The following is a 17,975-nucleotide window of genomic DNA, read 5'->3' on the forward strand; positions in this document are numbered from 1 at the left end:
ATTGAAAAGCTCCGCTGTAATTTAGTGATGCCAACTAATATCAAGCAGTGTGTATGCTAATAATCAATATTCTATCATGTTATAATAATAATGCCTACATAACTCAATAACAAATTAGTCCTGTCGCCAGGGGGGGTACAACGGCCTCGTTAATTCAGATGGACTTACTCAAGTTTTTTTTATGTATTTTGACCCGTAGAACACGAATTTTTTGGGTAACAGTTGATCCGGATGTCGATAAGATTGTTATAGACCAAGAACTTGAGGAATCAAATAACAGCGATTTTTGGCAAAACAAAACAATATTTTGTATTTTTTGGGCCATTTTAAGTAAAAAATATTTCTACAAGTTTTTTCGTAGGATGCACAGTTTTCGAGATAAACGCGGTTGAACTTTAAAAAAATCGAAAAATTGCAATTTTTGAACCCGAATAACTTTTGATTAAAAAATAAAATAGCAAGTCTGCTTACCGCATTTGAAAGTTTAAGTCAAATTATATCGGTTTTGATTATTTGCATTGGTAAAAATTTATTTTTTTATTGTTTAACAAAGCTATAAACACGTAGGGTTTCCCGTGCTTTTACATGCGTTTTAACGCATGTAACGTAGAAATAGTCTTGATTGCACTAGTACCTATTCTACCTACTCGTTCGATTTTAAATGAGAAATCATAGAAACATCACTCACGCACTAGTTGTTTGTAGCTTTGTTTAGCAATAACACAATAAATTTTTAGCAATGCAAATAATCAAAACCGACATAATTTGACTTGAACTTTCAAAGGCGCTAAGCAGAATTGCTATTTTATTTTTTAATCAAAAGTTATTCGGGTTTAAAAATTGCAGTTTTTCGATTTTTTGAAAGTTCAACCGCGTTTATCTCGAAAACTGTGCATCCTACTAAAAAACTTGTAGAAATATTTTTTGCTTAAAATGACCCAAAAAATACAAAATATTGTTTTGTTTTGCCAAAAATCGCTGTTATTTGATTCCTCAAGTTCTTGGTCTATAACAATCTTATCGACATCCGGATCAACTGTTACCCAAAAAATTCGTGTTCTACGGGTCAAAATACATAAAAAAAATTTGGGTAAGTCCATCTGAATTAATGAGGCCGTTGTACCCCCCCTGGCGACAGGACTAAATTTGATTTTGCGATAAATTTTCTAATCAAAAACCGTTTTTACAATAAAACGCTAATAGAGTTACTTGAAAGAGGTATTTACCACGACTCTACCAAACCTAAACCAAACTGAAATATTATATCCCCTATCGTCGTCAAAATTAAACTAGAGGATAAAATATTTCATCAAATTTCCTTACACCGCTGTCTCGTTTGATAATTTTGAGAATATGGAAGTATCAATGTGCCTTGACGTAATTATAACCACAAAACGTGTAGGAACTTGGATGCCATATCAAAACATGCAGGCTTGAGAGACTCTTGAGAGAATTTCTTGTTAATTAAGGAAACAATATACTACTTTAAAGTGACTGTGGTTTTGTGTAGTAAACGAAGGAAAACTAGCGATAAAATAGTTTTACATTTCTAAGAGCTATGCTGTTAATACTCTAACACTGCAAATCGTAAAACCATGTAAGTAAATAAAAATATAATAAAAAATATTACGATCAAGTTTTCATAATTGGTCCCATATTCATTACGTAGTACTCTGGCGTTGGCCTCCTACTACACTAGCCCAATTAAGTTTTAGGTTCACATTTTCCTGAACAACAACAGGGCCGCCCAACGGTGTCCATCCCGTCTGTTGCGCAGTGCGTCGAATAAAATCACGATTGCATCAACCGTACTTTTCGCTTTTTAAAAAACCAAATGGCTTCAGGAACCGACCTCCCGACCTCCCGACCTCCCAATCATGCCATATATACGTCCTGGCAATATCATTGCAGACAGCTTACCGACGCCGACGCAAGGAAGGAGGCAGATTCGGCGATACTTGTCCTCGATTTTAAGGAGCAGTACCAACCTCGACGTCCTCCAAGGCTCAGGAAAGGCCTGTGCTTCCAGAAGAGCATGCATGTGCTCCAGAAACCACGCAGGCTCTGTTCATCTTATATCCTACAGTGCCTCTGATATCTGATCCAGACCTGGGGACTTTCACGTCTTGTGTGTGCCCAATATCTCGACAAGTTCATCCATGGTAAAGGGTAAGGCCCGCTCAGGTCCCTCGTCCCTCAGTACTCAATGCAATCTTCCGGCGAAAATGAGCTCTCCTGATACCTCGAGCTTCTTATCCAAAGCCATTTCGTACGAGGGCTACGCATGGATCTTCTTCATAGTGATCCTGTATCCTTGGCACCATGTCCTAGCCCAGCTTTTTACACAGTTCTCCGCAGTGAGCTCTTTTTCTGTGCGAATTTTCCTGTAAAGTTCACTCTTCCGTACACGGTATTCCTCCTCATTCCCCTCGATGATATCAGGGTTAATCTCTGCCCTGCTCCTTGCTTTCGTTAACTTTCTTTCCATTACTATACATTCATTTCTTTGTACCTCGAACGTCCGCATTCCACCAGTTGGGCATCCTGTTTACTTCTAGGTGAACCACCCTGCATAATTCCATCACTTCCTTAATAACTCTCTCCAAGTTTTCGACCGTCGTTGATTGACCCTGTATATAATATTAAAAAAACACGCATATTCAACCTAGTTGGCTAAGACTTCGACACTTGCTTGCTTAAAACTTTGACATTAGACTATTTTTATAGTTCCTGTTGCTTTATTACTAACATAAATTTTTAACAAAAAAACTGACATAAATAAACCAAGCAATATCTATAATTACATTCCTTTTTACGTTAATTTTCAAATTTGGTCTTACTTTGCTTTGTTGCTAAAGCAATGGTTGACAAAGTAAAATTTCAAGGGTAAATTTAAAGCGCGCAGGCAAGTAATAATCAAAAACTAGCTTTTAAAAGCATAAAAGAAAAAAAAAAAAAGATTGTGTGTGTACTATGTACACACGTAAAAAATTATACTTTTATTATATGATTTCAACGAAAAAAATTTACTTTAAACAGTTTATTTGTATTTTATTTAAAGATTACACTAATTTTAATACTTACTACTTTCCAAAAATTTTTATTAGAACAATACCAAAATTAAAAAAAAAAGAATAGGAAAGCTACCCGGATTTGAACCGGGGACCTCGCGATCTGTAGTTGAATGCTCTACCAATGAGCTACAGACTCTTTGTTTATACGGATTACAAAATTTCTCAGACGTAGTGACAAATAGATCAAGTGAAGCATAATAATGTTTTAATAATATGGGCTTATTATCGTATCCCCAAGGAAGACATACCCAAAGACATAAAAATTATAATAAATATATTTACAAAAAACACTAATAGATTATTTTTACTCTTTACTTGTACTGATACATACATAACTTGAAAGATTTGGCAACAACTACATACTGTCTGAGTGCGCATGCGCGTGGGATAATAAAAATGCACTCCCAATCGCGCCTAAAGAAGTAAATAAATATAATATAAGTGCATTTCTGACATTAGTTAAATTTCCAACTACAATTCGGAAAACAGGACACGCATAAGGACTATAATGTTCCGTTGGTGTATGTTGACGGAAACAATTATTTGAAATAAGAAAAATAAGTGTGACAAACGAACAGTAAAATATTTATTTATTTTGGTAACAAAAAAAAGGTGTTTGCTTAGATCTCGGAAGAGGGTCGATTGTTAGCGAGCCGAGGGTTTGTCTGCATTGTTCGCATGCTGTGAAGAGACTGGCCAAAACCACAACACTATTATATCGATGTATGCCTTTCTACAATATGGCCCGAAGAGGGCAATAAATTATTTAGATCTAACGTTTAAAAGCAGAAACACTTCTGCAGTTTTAAGAAATGTCTCGAATGCATGCCCTCTGTGAGTTGTTGACACATATGGTCTGATATGGTAATTAATTTATGGGGAATTAATTTTGTTGAACTGAACACACCAAAAACCATATGGTTAGGGATGCATTTCGTTTCGTAAAACCGTGTCTTTCTTAACTGTGAATTTTAAATGACCCATATTATTTCGTTTTGAGAAAAATTATTAAAACTGAAATTAGCAAAAATTGTAATTGAAGCGTATCGCTATATACCAAAACGGTAGTGATACTGTAAATGTCGTAAGAATTGAGAGAAGGTCTTCTATCGCCTAATTCTTCATGCTCAACTAGTCTCTTAATTTTTTGTTGCTGTGATGCTCTAAGTCTCTTAATTAACTCTGACTTTAATTTTACATACCTCTCTGTAGCTGGTGGTGACACAATGATGTCCTTAACGTCTAATATGTAAGCTGTTTCGAGATTAGCAACTACGTAGTTAAATTTTGTGACGTCACTTGTTATGTTTACCAGTGTAACTTGATTTTCCACTTGCAGGAACCAAATGTCAGGATCGTTGGGCCAAAACGTTGGGATTTTAACTGAAATCCGATCAACTGAAGCACTGTTATCCTGAAGCACTTAAGCGCTGGTATTGGCACTGGTACTGTCCGTCATTTTCGATGTTCACTGTACAGTAAAACCTGTCATATCCGGATCAATGAGGCGACAGACCGATCCGGATATGAAAAAATCCGGATATCAAGACCACTTATTTTATGGTCTTTAAAACGTTTTCTCTTCATACATTCCAGTAATCAACGCCGTCAATAACTTTAACAATAAGACACCTTTTATAGATTCTATAATATGTACCTTGATCCATAGTTTGACAGAGGGATGTCACATTTGGGGGCAAAAAAGACACTTTATTTCGCCACCTTTTAGTTCTTTTGGGTCGGGATGAGAGGGTGCATTATCCAACAGCAGGACTGCCTGTCTCGGTAGATTTCGGCAGATGAGGAAGGCAGAACCATCCGGACATGGGGAGGTCCGGATATGACAGGTCCGGATATGGCAGGTTGTACTGTATTTAAAACCGGCAAAAGTATATTATTAACACTAACTTTTTAAATTTTTGTGGCGTTTTAAATATTCGCGGGGTCACCAATATAATGTTCCGTTGGTGTATGTTGATGGAAACAATTATTTGACATAATAAAAATAAGTGTAACAAACGAACATTAAATTATTTATTTATTTTGGTAACCAAAAAAGGTGTTTGCTTAGATCTCGGAAGAGGGTCGATTGTTAGCGAGCTGAGGGTTTTTCTGCATTGTTCGCATGCTGTGAAGAGACTGGCCAAAATCACAACACTATTATATCGATGTATACCTTTCTACAATATGGCCCGAAGAGGGCAATAAATTATTTAGATCTGGCGTTTAAAAACAGAAACATTTCTGCAGTTTTAAGAAACGTCTCAAATGCATGTCCTTTGTGACTTGTTGGCACATATGGTCTGATATGGTAATTAATTTATGGGAAATTCATTTTGTTAAAATGAACACACCAAAAACCATATGGTTAGGGATGCATTTCATTTCGTAAAACCGTGTCTTTCTTAGCATCTGGTTTGTATATTAACTGTAACTTTTATATGACCAACATTAGTTCGTTTTGAGAAAAATTATTAAAATTAAAATTAGCAAAAATAGTAATTAAAGTGTATCGCTATAAGGACAAAGAGAATAATAATGATTTTCGTCGTTCTGTTGACATATAATCATCATATATTTGCCAAGATGTTAGAAATAAATAAACATAACAATTACACAAATGCCCGTATTATGTATATTTTAACTACCTAATTACAAATATGTCAGATCATCGCCTAGATCCTAGATTATGCACTCAGTCTTCCTTTTCATTCTCTCGGCGTGACAGAATGTAGTCGGTGCAATATCGTTTGTTTTATCAAAATGATCATTCGAAAACCATAAATTAGAATCTCATAACAATGGTTCTGTCACCTATGCAGTTAAATTGACAGACGTGCCCTGAGTACGATACTAATCTAGTTCGAAATTTGTCAATTACGTCAATCAACTGAAATTTTGTAATGGTGTTATCCGTTTTATAGGGTACACCATGCGTATGTAGTGGCGTATTAATGTGACCCAATATGCAGCAGTTTGTTCGAAATACAAAACCGATTATAAATAATGCCTCGTCATATTGGTTTAACAGATCTATGAAATCAAAATTCATTAGAGAAACTTCAGAGGTCGGATTCAGCGATACTTTTAATAATGTAGGTACCGATTTGGCAGGAATTCTATAAAATTTAAGTATTTACAGTAATTATAGGTCTTATTAGATAAGATACTGCAGATGTAACTGACAAATCTAAAAAGAAATGAATATTTTAATTGCATAGAAATAAAGTGAAACGATAACTATTGTTTGATGCTTTGATTTCCACCACGGAAATCGTCCTCAGAGAATTAAACGAAAATTATTTTGGAAAATTCTGGGAAAATTCTCATAACCTAAAGTTACAATAAACTTCAGAGTGAGTTAGAAAATATTCTAAACCTGTTGCACTTAAGGCCATCGGTACATAATTCGCAAATAATTTTTGACTATCCCTACTTTTTCGGTCTTTACACGACAAATTACGTGTAGTAAAATTCTCACTGGTATGGATATGTAAACTTTACTTGACAATGTCGTCATTCACTTTAAAGATGGCTTTTGAACGTTCTTGGATAACTGTTACTTGTATAATTAATTGCCTTAATTATTAATTCAATTAATTAATATGATAACTTTTTCACTAGCTATGTATTCAGTGATTGTAATAATTTATCTATTGTACAACAAAAACTAATAATCAATCGAGAAAAGGGAAACGTGGTAAAGTCATTTTTTAATAATATATTGTTACTATGCAACGCTTACAATAATTTTGAACATCTTTAACAACAAAATACTTGGAGCACTGAATACTGGTGTATTCTCTGCCTTGGATCTTCCATAAATAATAAACAATAAATAACTTTGTATTAAGTTCACGTCTTAAATCAATTATTTATCAACTACACTATACGCTCTAAGCTTCGCTGGTGTCGCTCCTAGCGGATTAGAAATGCAACTTTCACCGGTAATTTTTAAATTTATTATTTAATTGTTATCGCTTAATATTTACAACGCAACGCAAAAAAGTAATTAAATTGTAATTGATTTTTTTAGGATTTTGTTAATGATTTTGAAGTTCTATTGATGAAATATTAATTTCTTACTTCGGATACTTTCACAATTATCGTGTAGATGGCGCTAAGATTAATCGATTAATTTATAATTACATATTACGGAACATTAAAAAAACTTAAATTCAGTATTTAAAACGTAATTATATTTAAGGTAAAAATATATACCTCAGCTTTGACCAACTAATATTTTTTATAATTAATGTTTTTATTTTTAATTTTAAATTAATCACTTTGACATTTATGTCAAATTTCCAGTAAACGTTTACAGACTTATCACTACTGGAGCTCGCGAATTTTTAAATATCCCCTCCACGTACGATATCACAGCGTATTAATATTATTTAATCAACAACTCAAAGTATTCCCGATGCCATGTCAAATATTTAAAATGGTCACTGATTGTCACTGTCTGACTGAAAATATGCTGACAATATTGAGTGCGTTGTATGACAAAGATACATTAAGAAAATATTACCACGGACATTGTGTTCATTTTTTTTTCGAATCCTGAAAAAAACAATAAATATTTTTGAAAAATTTAAACGCAGAATGTAATACTAAATTATTGCCGAGGGCCGAAAGTCCCTTAGAATAAATAAAAAGTTTATTTCGAATGAGATATTTGAAATTAAAAATCACACTAAATTTTCTCTTAGATTTTCACCCCTGTACCTTATTAAAATAAACATTATAGAAGTTCTCAGGGACTTTTGGTCCTAGCTAATAAAGTAGTCCTTTCATTCTGCGTTTAAATTTTTCAAAGATACTTATTAGTTTTCCCAGGATTCGAAAAAAATAAATCCAATTTGAATAGCATTGGAGCAGAAACTACGTACCGATCCCCTTACTTTATTTTTATTTCTAATTACGTATTTTTGTCGCGTTGGACGAGAGCAACTCGGTTCACAATGTTCTATCTTGGAATACTGCCAAAGCTGACAATATAACTACCAAACCCAAAACGGCACGAAACTTGACAGTTTTCAATATTTCACTTATAAGCTCACCCGATTATAGATACCTACATTTGTTGTTGAATAAGTAAAAATACGATTTCGTTAAACAGGACGCTAAACTACTATATGGGGCCCCTTTAAAAAATGACTTAATGCGACACGTGTAACAAATACCTTTATGTGTAACAGCTCAGTAAATGAACGTAAAATATGGCGATACCATGTAATTTTCAGTGACACCACCGAAGTGGTCAACTCAAGACTTTTCGAGTTATTTATGAAAAAAAATGTTAATTTTTCAACAAAAAAAACACGTTTTTAGGCGATTTTTCGCAAATAGTTCAAAGAGTAAGTATTTGACCGAAAAGAATATTTTTAGCAAAAATGTAGCTTATAAAAAAATGAAACAAAAATGAAGTCTATCGACCCAGTAAATGAAATGTTGTAGCTCATGAAAAGTTTTTCTTATGCGTCAAATTCCAAATCGAATATTTCAACGTGAAATAACCAAAAAAATAAATGTTTTTCGGGGAAAACTCATTAGAGCTTTTTAAAGTGTTTAAAAAAAGCTTTATTTTTATTTTTTACAAAAGATTCCAGCATCAAAACTAAGCCAGTTACGCCCAAAATACAGTTAATCCCATTTTTTGGCAAAAATTGTGAAAATCTCCCCTTATTTAGCACCCCAAATGAAAATAATCATTATCGCTTTACAAATTACTTAAGATTTTTATATAACCTGTAAGTTTCACCAGTTCAAAGTGGTCTGAAAGGGTTTTAGTTGAAAGGGCTTGAACGAGTCACTAGTCACGAGTATATGCAAATTTTAAACAGCCATATCTTAACCAATTTTTGTCTTACATAAAAACAAAATAAAGCCAAATTAACTGCAAAACGTACATTTCCTTACTCTTTGATATTTTTTGTATCACTACTACTTTTTAAGTTATTTTGAAAAAAAGGCATTTTTCCAAAATAAAAAAACTTTTTTTACTATGAAACCAAAGTTCAAAAATAAGCTTCGAACCGGTCAAACTTACCATATAAAACAGATCATAATATATACAATAAATATTTAAATAAATGGTAAAATTATAACGATAAATTTTATATGGGATGGGAAATAGGGGGAAATTTTCACGATTTTTTTTTACCAAAAAAGGAGCCAACTTTATTTTGAGAGTAACTCGTATAGTTTTGTTGCTAGAAACTTTTATAAAAAATAAAATAAAACTTTTTTTTTGAAACATTTAAAAAAGTTTTAATGACTTTTTCCCGAAAAGTGCTTTATTTTTTAGTAATTTCAGGTTGAGATATTCGATTTGGAATTGGACAAATAAGAAAAATTTTACATGAGCTTCATTAACTGTGCTTTTACTGTGTCGATAGACTTCATGAATAAGTACACCATTTTTTTGTATCTTATAAGCTACATTTTTGCTACAAATAATAATTCTATAAAATACTTATTTTTTAGTTATTTGCGAAAAACCCGTCGGAAAACGTGGTTTTTTTGTTGACAAATAGACATTTTCACTCGCAAGTGACTTGAAAATTATTAACATAGATAAAGAAACTCTATAGAACAAAAGTTCTTATAATTAGTCAAGTTATACATTTCTGGACTTATTTTAAAGGTATGTTTTTCACCCCAAGATGAGGTATCACCCCCCGAAGTAAAATAAACCGACGGCATAAGTCCAACTTTGAAGTGGAGTGTAACTAGAACCTAAATCTGAGCTATTAGTGTATTCAGTCATTGTTTATGACGACTTACAGTTTTCATCTTTATTGGTATAAAATAAAATAGAACAAAAATTACAAAATGAGTATATTAGTACATAGTATTATCCTATGAGATGAACAACTTTCTTCGTGCACTACTATCAGCGAATATAAATATCTACAATTTTATTAATTCGGATGGGCAACTTCATTTTCAATACTGCACTGCTTAAAAAACGTATGTATGCGAATAATATAACAACACGTTTTTACATATATTAGGGGACAAAGATGGACCCCTAACATATTGCCCCCCCCCCCGAAAGCTTCATGCTGCGGGGGCCTCTGTTACGCCTTCACCTTCCTGGTCCACGTTTTCCTTCTAGTTTTCTCTGTAAGATTAGTTGCAGCAGTCCATATTTATCGCTGTTCATCAGGATATTCCTCTTGTTCTTTTTGCATTCTCAACAAAACATCCTGATTAGTAACGTAATGAGTATAAGACACCTTCAGGATTCGACTATAAAACCACATTTCAAAAGCCTCGATTTTCTTGCAGGTGGCGCCTGTGAGAGTCCACGACTTAACTCCGTACAACAGTATAGGAAAGATATAATATCGTAGTTACCTAATTTTTATGGGTATTGATAAATCATGACATTTAAATAGTTTAACCATTTTTTGAAATGCAGATCTTGCTTTCTATATTCTACATTTGATTTTTAGATAATAGTCCCAATTTTCATTGACATTCTGTACTGACTAAACAGAAGCATGAACTATTTAAACGTGTCAAATTATATTATTTAGTCAGCATTTTAATCCAGACTCCATAACTCTAAATAGTAAATATTAATTGTTTTCAATTTTAACCATCGGATAGGATACTCATAAATAAAGCATTGCTAACTCCAAGTTAAAATCATTCCGTAGTTGTATATGAATGATCAAATTATGTGGAAAGCAGTTATATTTCTCTCATGAATAATTTATTTGCAAAATGGCTATAGTATCAATCGTTTTATTAATATTGGAAGAGATAAAAGCTTAATGGCTTTCGAAACAGAAATATTGGCTGGGATGATAGTTGAGTTTCTTCATATCTGATTGCTCGTATAAAATATGACCTGAAATATGGTTGTATTGTAAACGTCGCATATAAATCTTTTATTTGATTTGAAAATTGTTTGGCAATTTTGTAATTAAATAATAGAGAATGTCTTTACTGAGCAGTGGAATTTTAATCCAGTGGACTCTTGAATAGAGTCTAGAGAAAAAGTTAATTGAGAAAATTTAACATATTCCCTTATCTATTTTTAGCTATTCTCAGGAATATTCATATATCTGGAGGATTCGCTTACATTTATTCCCACATATAGCGATACGTTTTAATTACTATTTTTGCTAATTTTATTTCCTTAATTTTTAATAACTTTTCTCAAAACGAAACAACATTAGTCATTTAAAATTCACATGTAATACACAAACCATATGCCAACAAGGGCCGTTGGTTTCGAGAAACGAAAATGTATCCCTAAACAGATTGTATAAAATTAATATTTTTTTTAAGGAAACACTAATTGATTACGATGCTAGATTGCCACATCCTTCATGTCAGCTTCTTAAATACAAAAAGGTTCTCATCTTTTAAAAGGCAGATGCAGTGATTTATGGCCTACTGGCCATTATCGCAAAACCGCAAACCAGTTGACATAATAGTTGGTGGTACGGCCAGTCAGTCTCTACACATTATGCGAACGATTCAGACACACCCTCGCTCTCGCTAACAATACCCTTTCGAGATATAAGCAAAACACGTTTGTTTACCCAAAATAAATAATTATATTACTGTTCGTTGTTACACTTATTTTTAATTAATTCCGCCAACACACCACGACCGGAATATATATTTTATAATAATCATTATCATTATTACACCACATCTGCCTGAAAAGTACGACAAGCAGATGAATATATTAACCACTAGTGGAATAAACACCCGTAATCTAAGAATTATTACCAATCTGTATATTTTTCCCCTTCGAGTATTGAAGAAAGTGTTTTAAAGCTTCTAAGATACTGACAAAAATTACTGATCAAAACCCATTCTTCACCTAATATTTTGCGATTATTTAGATTTTTGATGTTGTCGCATAATATAGTTAAAACCTTTTTTACACTTAAATACCATGTTGGTATCTCAAAAGTTGAATGCCACTTTGTAGGCACATCTAATTTTGGCATAGTCATTTAGTCATCTTACAATTTATGGCCTCGCAAGCACTTTTAAGTTTAAGCTGCATTAGTCCTGAGTTTTTGATATTTTTTGACAAGATGTTTAATTAGACTTACAGGAGATTTGAAATCCAAAGCAGTATCATTTATATAATTTTCTACTAATCAAAATCCTTTTTGATGTGGACACTGTTATGATTTGGTTCAAACATTTTTATGAAATCCTGGAGAGCTAAGTTAGGAATATGTGTGAAACATACAAAATGCTTATTTTAAGCATGCAACTACAAATCAAACTTGGCGTTTGTCAAGGAAAAAATGCTGATCGGGGACTCCCCGATGCACGCAACGCAAAAAAAGGTCGCCGGAAATCACCGGACCGGGTAATCAAGAAATTTCAAGATCTTGAAATTTCTTGAGTCAAGACAAGATATAAGATATCAAGGAAACGTTAAGAAAAGATTTTTTTAAATTTCTTGATTTTTCAAGACAAGACAAGAAGTTGTTGTCAAGACAAGAATTCTTGTCTTGTCGACCCCTAGAAGCAATAAGGCACTGAACCTCCGAAAAAAAAAGGACAAGACAGATCTTAATAATTCTTTTTGCATTCGATTCGTGAATGTGCCAGAAAACTTTGCGACCCTGAGTCATGATATAATATTGATAAAATGCATTCTTAAAGTGGATCTTAAACAGACAATAAAAAAAATTCAGAACTCGTCAATTATAGGCGGAAATGAATGAACTTTATTCAAAAAAAAAAAATTACAGCTTTGTATACATATATAAATAAAATATTTGAGTAAAGTAGTACATATACCGATAAGTGTCTACACACTTGTTTCGGCTACATAATAATATAAATAGGTATAATTTATAATCTATAAAATTATGTATAAAAATTTGAAATTAAAATACCTAATATAGATTATTTAATTCGAGGGAAATATAAATTCAACAATATGTACAATATAAAATTTATAAAAATCAATTTAAGTTAAAAGTATTAATGTCTAATAATATAATAAAAAGTAACAAAAACATTTAAATCTAACAATTCAATCTACCAATGGATCATTATAATATATCAAAGTAGTTGTGTATAATTGATCTCTCTGTATTCAAAAGAAATATTTTCAATTGGTGTTTAAAACTATATAAATTAACAATGTACTTAATATAGTCCGGAATAGTATTATATAGTTTGGGAGCCATGTAAGTATACGATTTTTGTGTACTAGTTTTATTCATAAGAGGAACAATAAAATGGTCTCTTTGACGAGTATTATATTGGTGTGTTGGTAGTGCATCTAAACTTTTATTTGAATAATACCTGATGCCAGAACACAGATAGTATAACTGCCTTACATCCAAAATTTTCATTTCAGTATATAGACTATCAGATGCATACATTGTACTTCTGGACAAGATTAATTTAAGAAATTTTCTTTGCATAATTTCTAGGGAGGTGATAAGTGTTTTAAAAGTTGAACCCCATACTAAAATTCCATATCGCAGATGAGTTTCAACCAATGCAAAATATAAAGTTTTCAAGTGATTGGTAGGTACCAGTTGTTTTAGTTTTCTAAATTTGTACAGTATTACTCTTAATTTATTTATTAAATACTTTATATGTAGATCCCATTTCATGTGGGGGTCTATAATAATCCCTAAATATTTCATTTTCTTTTCAGGTGCAATGGACATTGACTGTGTAATACATAAGTGGTTAAATTGAGGAGCACCCGAAGAATAGCAACTAAATGGTAGATAATTGGTTTTACTTAGGTTGACTGTTAATAATTTATAGTCCAACCATTTTTTAATTTTTAGAAAGTCAATTTCAGCTGTATGTTTTAGTTCTTCCCAATTGGTAGCATTATAGAATATTACGGTGTCATCTGCAAAGCCGATAATGCTTCCAGTAGATTCCAATGAAAATAAACCATTTATATATATATATATATATATATATATATATATATATATATATATATATATATATATATATATATATATATATGTTAAACAGGATAGGTCCAAGTATTGAACCTTGTGGAACTCCATAATCAATAATACGTGGACTACTCTCTACATCGCTTATTTTTACAGGTTGTTGTCTGTTAGTTAGATAACTATCAAACAGTTTTAGTGATTTATTTCGTATACCAATATCTTCCATAGATTGCAAAAGTAAATGATGATTAACTGTGTCAAAAGCTTTTGATAGATCTATAAATATGCACAAACACGGCTTACTTTCATTAAGAGATTTATTTATTTTTGAGGTTAGTGAAAGAATGGCATCTTGTGTGGATGTATTTTCCCTAAAACCAAATTAATAAGTTCAATTATGTTACTATGGGGTTTTTGGGGTCGCTGAAAACGAATATGACGTCATAAATGATCTCCGGAGTACCTGGTGCCCAGAGTATGTACCTACTGTTAGAGTTTCACGATAGTCGATAAAAATATCGATATTGTATTGATATCGTATCGAAAACCAATACGATACCGATACAATACATACCTTAGCAATATTAATGTCGATACGATACTCATTATTTGAAATCAATACAATACTCTTGTATTGTCGATACGCTTGCCTCGATATTATTGAAAATATCGGTACCGAGAAAAAAAAAACGCCACAGTTGTTTGATTATATTTTGTGGAATAGGTATTTAATCATAATTATTTATTACATAAAAGTATAAGTGATCTGCAACTCAAGCACCAGCTGATATAATATTTTACACTTGAGTGCATGAACTTGAAATTCTTGATAGTGAGTAAATGTCTGTTATGATTACACTGTTTATATCTTGTGGCATTTGTGGCAATATTATGGAAGTAAGTGATGATGACTCAAAAATAATTTTTAACAAATACTGAATTGCGATTTATTCCGAATCTCCGGGGATTTCCCTATATTTTCAAAAGTAGTTTTTAAACAATACCGAATTAGTAAGTGTTTGTCGACTTTCAAAGAAGCATTCAGCCATATTCAATCTTTATTAGAATATACATATAAGTTATAAGCAATATTCGTACTATTTTTAGAATAATGTCCATTTGCCAAGCATGCAAAAGTGGGCATAAAGGGCCTACAGAGCTCAGATGTATAATCCTTTTTATGTCGATATTTTATCGAGTATTGTATCGATATCGTATTGAAATCAATATCAATATGATCTTTTTATAAGAAAGTATTGCCGATATCGATACTCGATACGATACTTCATTGGCATAACCAATATAATACTCAATATGCTTCTTTTCATGAGTATTTTTCAGTGCCTCACAAATGATAGAAAAAAAGGTAAGTCCGTGATAATATACATTTATAACATTTTTTCTAACATGACATTTTAGTTAAATCTGACAGTTGTCACATTTTATTTGCAATTTGGCATAAAAACAAATCATTTTTGTTTATTGCATTTATAAAATGTTATTTTCTTTGACTTGTATAGTCTTATAAATTGTACAGATTATATTCCTAGATATAGGTATTATATAATTCACAAATAACTTTTTTTCGATTATAGCGCCATCTATTGACAACTAGAATAAATGTTATAAATGTCATCGACGAAATGTAATCACCGACGTGCGTTTTTTTCTGTCACATACAATTTAATGCGTTAGAAAGAAATCGAAAAACTATGACGCACTAAAAGATCCTCATGAGAAAAAGCGTACTTAAAAAGTATCGATATTGTATCGTATCGTGAAGCTCTACCTACTGTTTATCTCGACATTAAAATTCATTAAAAAATTAGTCAAAAATCATTACTCGGGGGCTTTTTAGGGTCACTAACGATGAATATGACATCTGAAGTGATTTACGGAGTACCTGGTGCCCAGGGTATCTACTGTTTACCTCGTCTTGTGAAGTTTTCGGCAAAAATTTATTAAAACATTAGTCAAAAATCATTACTCGGGGGGGTTTTGAAGTCGCTAACGACGAAAATGACATCGGAAGTGATCTCAGGAATACCTGGTGTCCAGGGTACCTACTGTTTACCTCGTCTTCGGGAGATTTAGGCAAATTAATTAAAAAATTAGTCAAAAATCATTACTTAGGAGGTTTTTGGGGTCGCTGACGACAAATAATATGACATCGGAAGTGATATCTGGAGTAAGTGGTGCCCAGGATACCTACTGTTTTTCTCGTGACTAATGATTTTTGATTAATTTTTTAATGAATTTGCCGAAAACTCCGGAAGACGAGGTAAACAGTAGATACCCTGGCCATCAGGTACTCCGGAGATCACTTCCGATGTCATATTCATCGTTAGAGACCCCAAAAACCCGCCGAGTAATGAATTTTGACTAGTTTTTAAATGAATTTGCCGAAAACTCCAGAAGACGAGTTACCCTGGGCACCAGATATTCCGAAGATCACTTCCGATCTCATATTCGTCGTAAGTGACCCTAAAAACCCCCGAGTTTAATGACGAGGTAAACAGTAGGACAGTAGGTACCCTGCGCACCAGATACTCCAGAGATCACTTACGACGTCATATTCGTTATCAGCGACCCCAAAAACCCCAGAATAACAAAATTGAAGTCATTTCCACTGATAATTGACGAGTTCTGAATATTTTTATTTTCTGTTTGAGATGCACTTTAAGAATGCATTTTTTGTATGCAGTTTTTCAATATTATATCATGGCTCTAGGTCACAAAATTTCCTGCGCATTCACGAATCGAATGCAAAAGGAATTATTAAGATCCGTTTTGTCGTTTTTTTTTTTTTCGGAGGTAAGGCCGATTTTAATGCTTTATTGTTTCGCCTACTGCTTTAATTCTGTTCTTTTTCTTCGATAGCTCGTTATCAACAAACACGCATGCTATGTTAACATATATCAATAATTTTTTCTATCTGTACCTAATTATAATGATTAAATTTATATTACCAAATACTAAAAGTCCATATCTGTATACACACAAATTTTATTCATTAACCATAAAATAATAAATAAGGTAAATAATATTTTATTTCTACCAAAAAAGCAGTAATGAACGTATGAAAATTGTAGACCGTGATATTTTAAATAAGTACAAATTAATTAATATTTGCGTTTTATATAAGCCGCTATTAGTGCAGTCAATGAGGGTATATGGCTCAGAATACGTGCGTCTTCTTCTTCTTTAAGTTCCATCTTCTATCGAAGGTTGGAAATCATCATGGCAATGCGGACCCTGTTGACTGCCGCTCTAAATATCTCTGCACTACTGCATTCGAACCATTCCCGTAAGTTCTTAAGCCAGGATGTTCTTCGTCTTCCCACATTTCGCTTTCCTCGGATTTTGCCTTGCATAATAAGTTGTAATAATGAGTATTTTTGCCCTCTCATCACATATCCCAAGTACTCAAGTTTTCGTCTTTTGATAGTTAGTATTATTTCCGGTTGATTTCCTATCCTTCTAGTTACTCCCACGTTCGACATTCTTTGAATCCATGATATTCGTAGGATTCTTCTGTAACACCAAAATTCAAAGGCGGCCAACTTATTCAAATGGACTTGTTTCAACGTCCACGCTTCCAAGCCATAAAGAAGAGTAGAGAACACGTAACATCGAAGCATCCTTAGACGTAGTTCTAACCTTATATGCCGACAACAAAGAAACTTTTTAAGTTTAATGAATGATGCACGTGCTATTTCAATACGTGTCTTAATTTCTTTGGTTTGGTCTACATTTGATGTTATCCAAGTTCCTAAGTATTTGTAGTTATCCACACTCTCAATCACAGTATCTTCAATAGTTAATTGGATGTTTACATGTGCTGATTTAGTTATGGTCATGCATTTAGTTTTCTTTAAATTCATCTTCAGTCCGTACTCATGACAGCGTTCATTAAGGCGTTGCATTACGTTGTGTAAATCATTGTTGTTATCTGTTATTATTACTGTATCGT

Source organism: Diabrotica virgifera, chromosome 7, assembly GCF_917563875.1.
Source record: "Diabrotica virgifera virgifera chromosome 7, PGI_DIABVI_V3a".
NCBI classification, from domain to species: Eukaryota; Metazoa; Arthropoda; class Insecta; order Coleoptera; family Chrysomelidae; genus Diabrotica; species Diabrotica virgifera.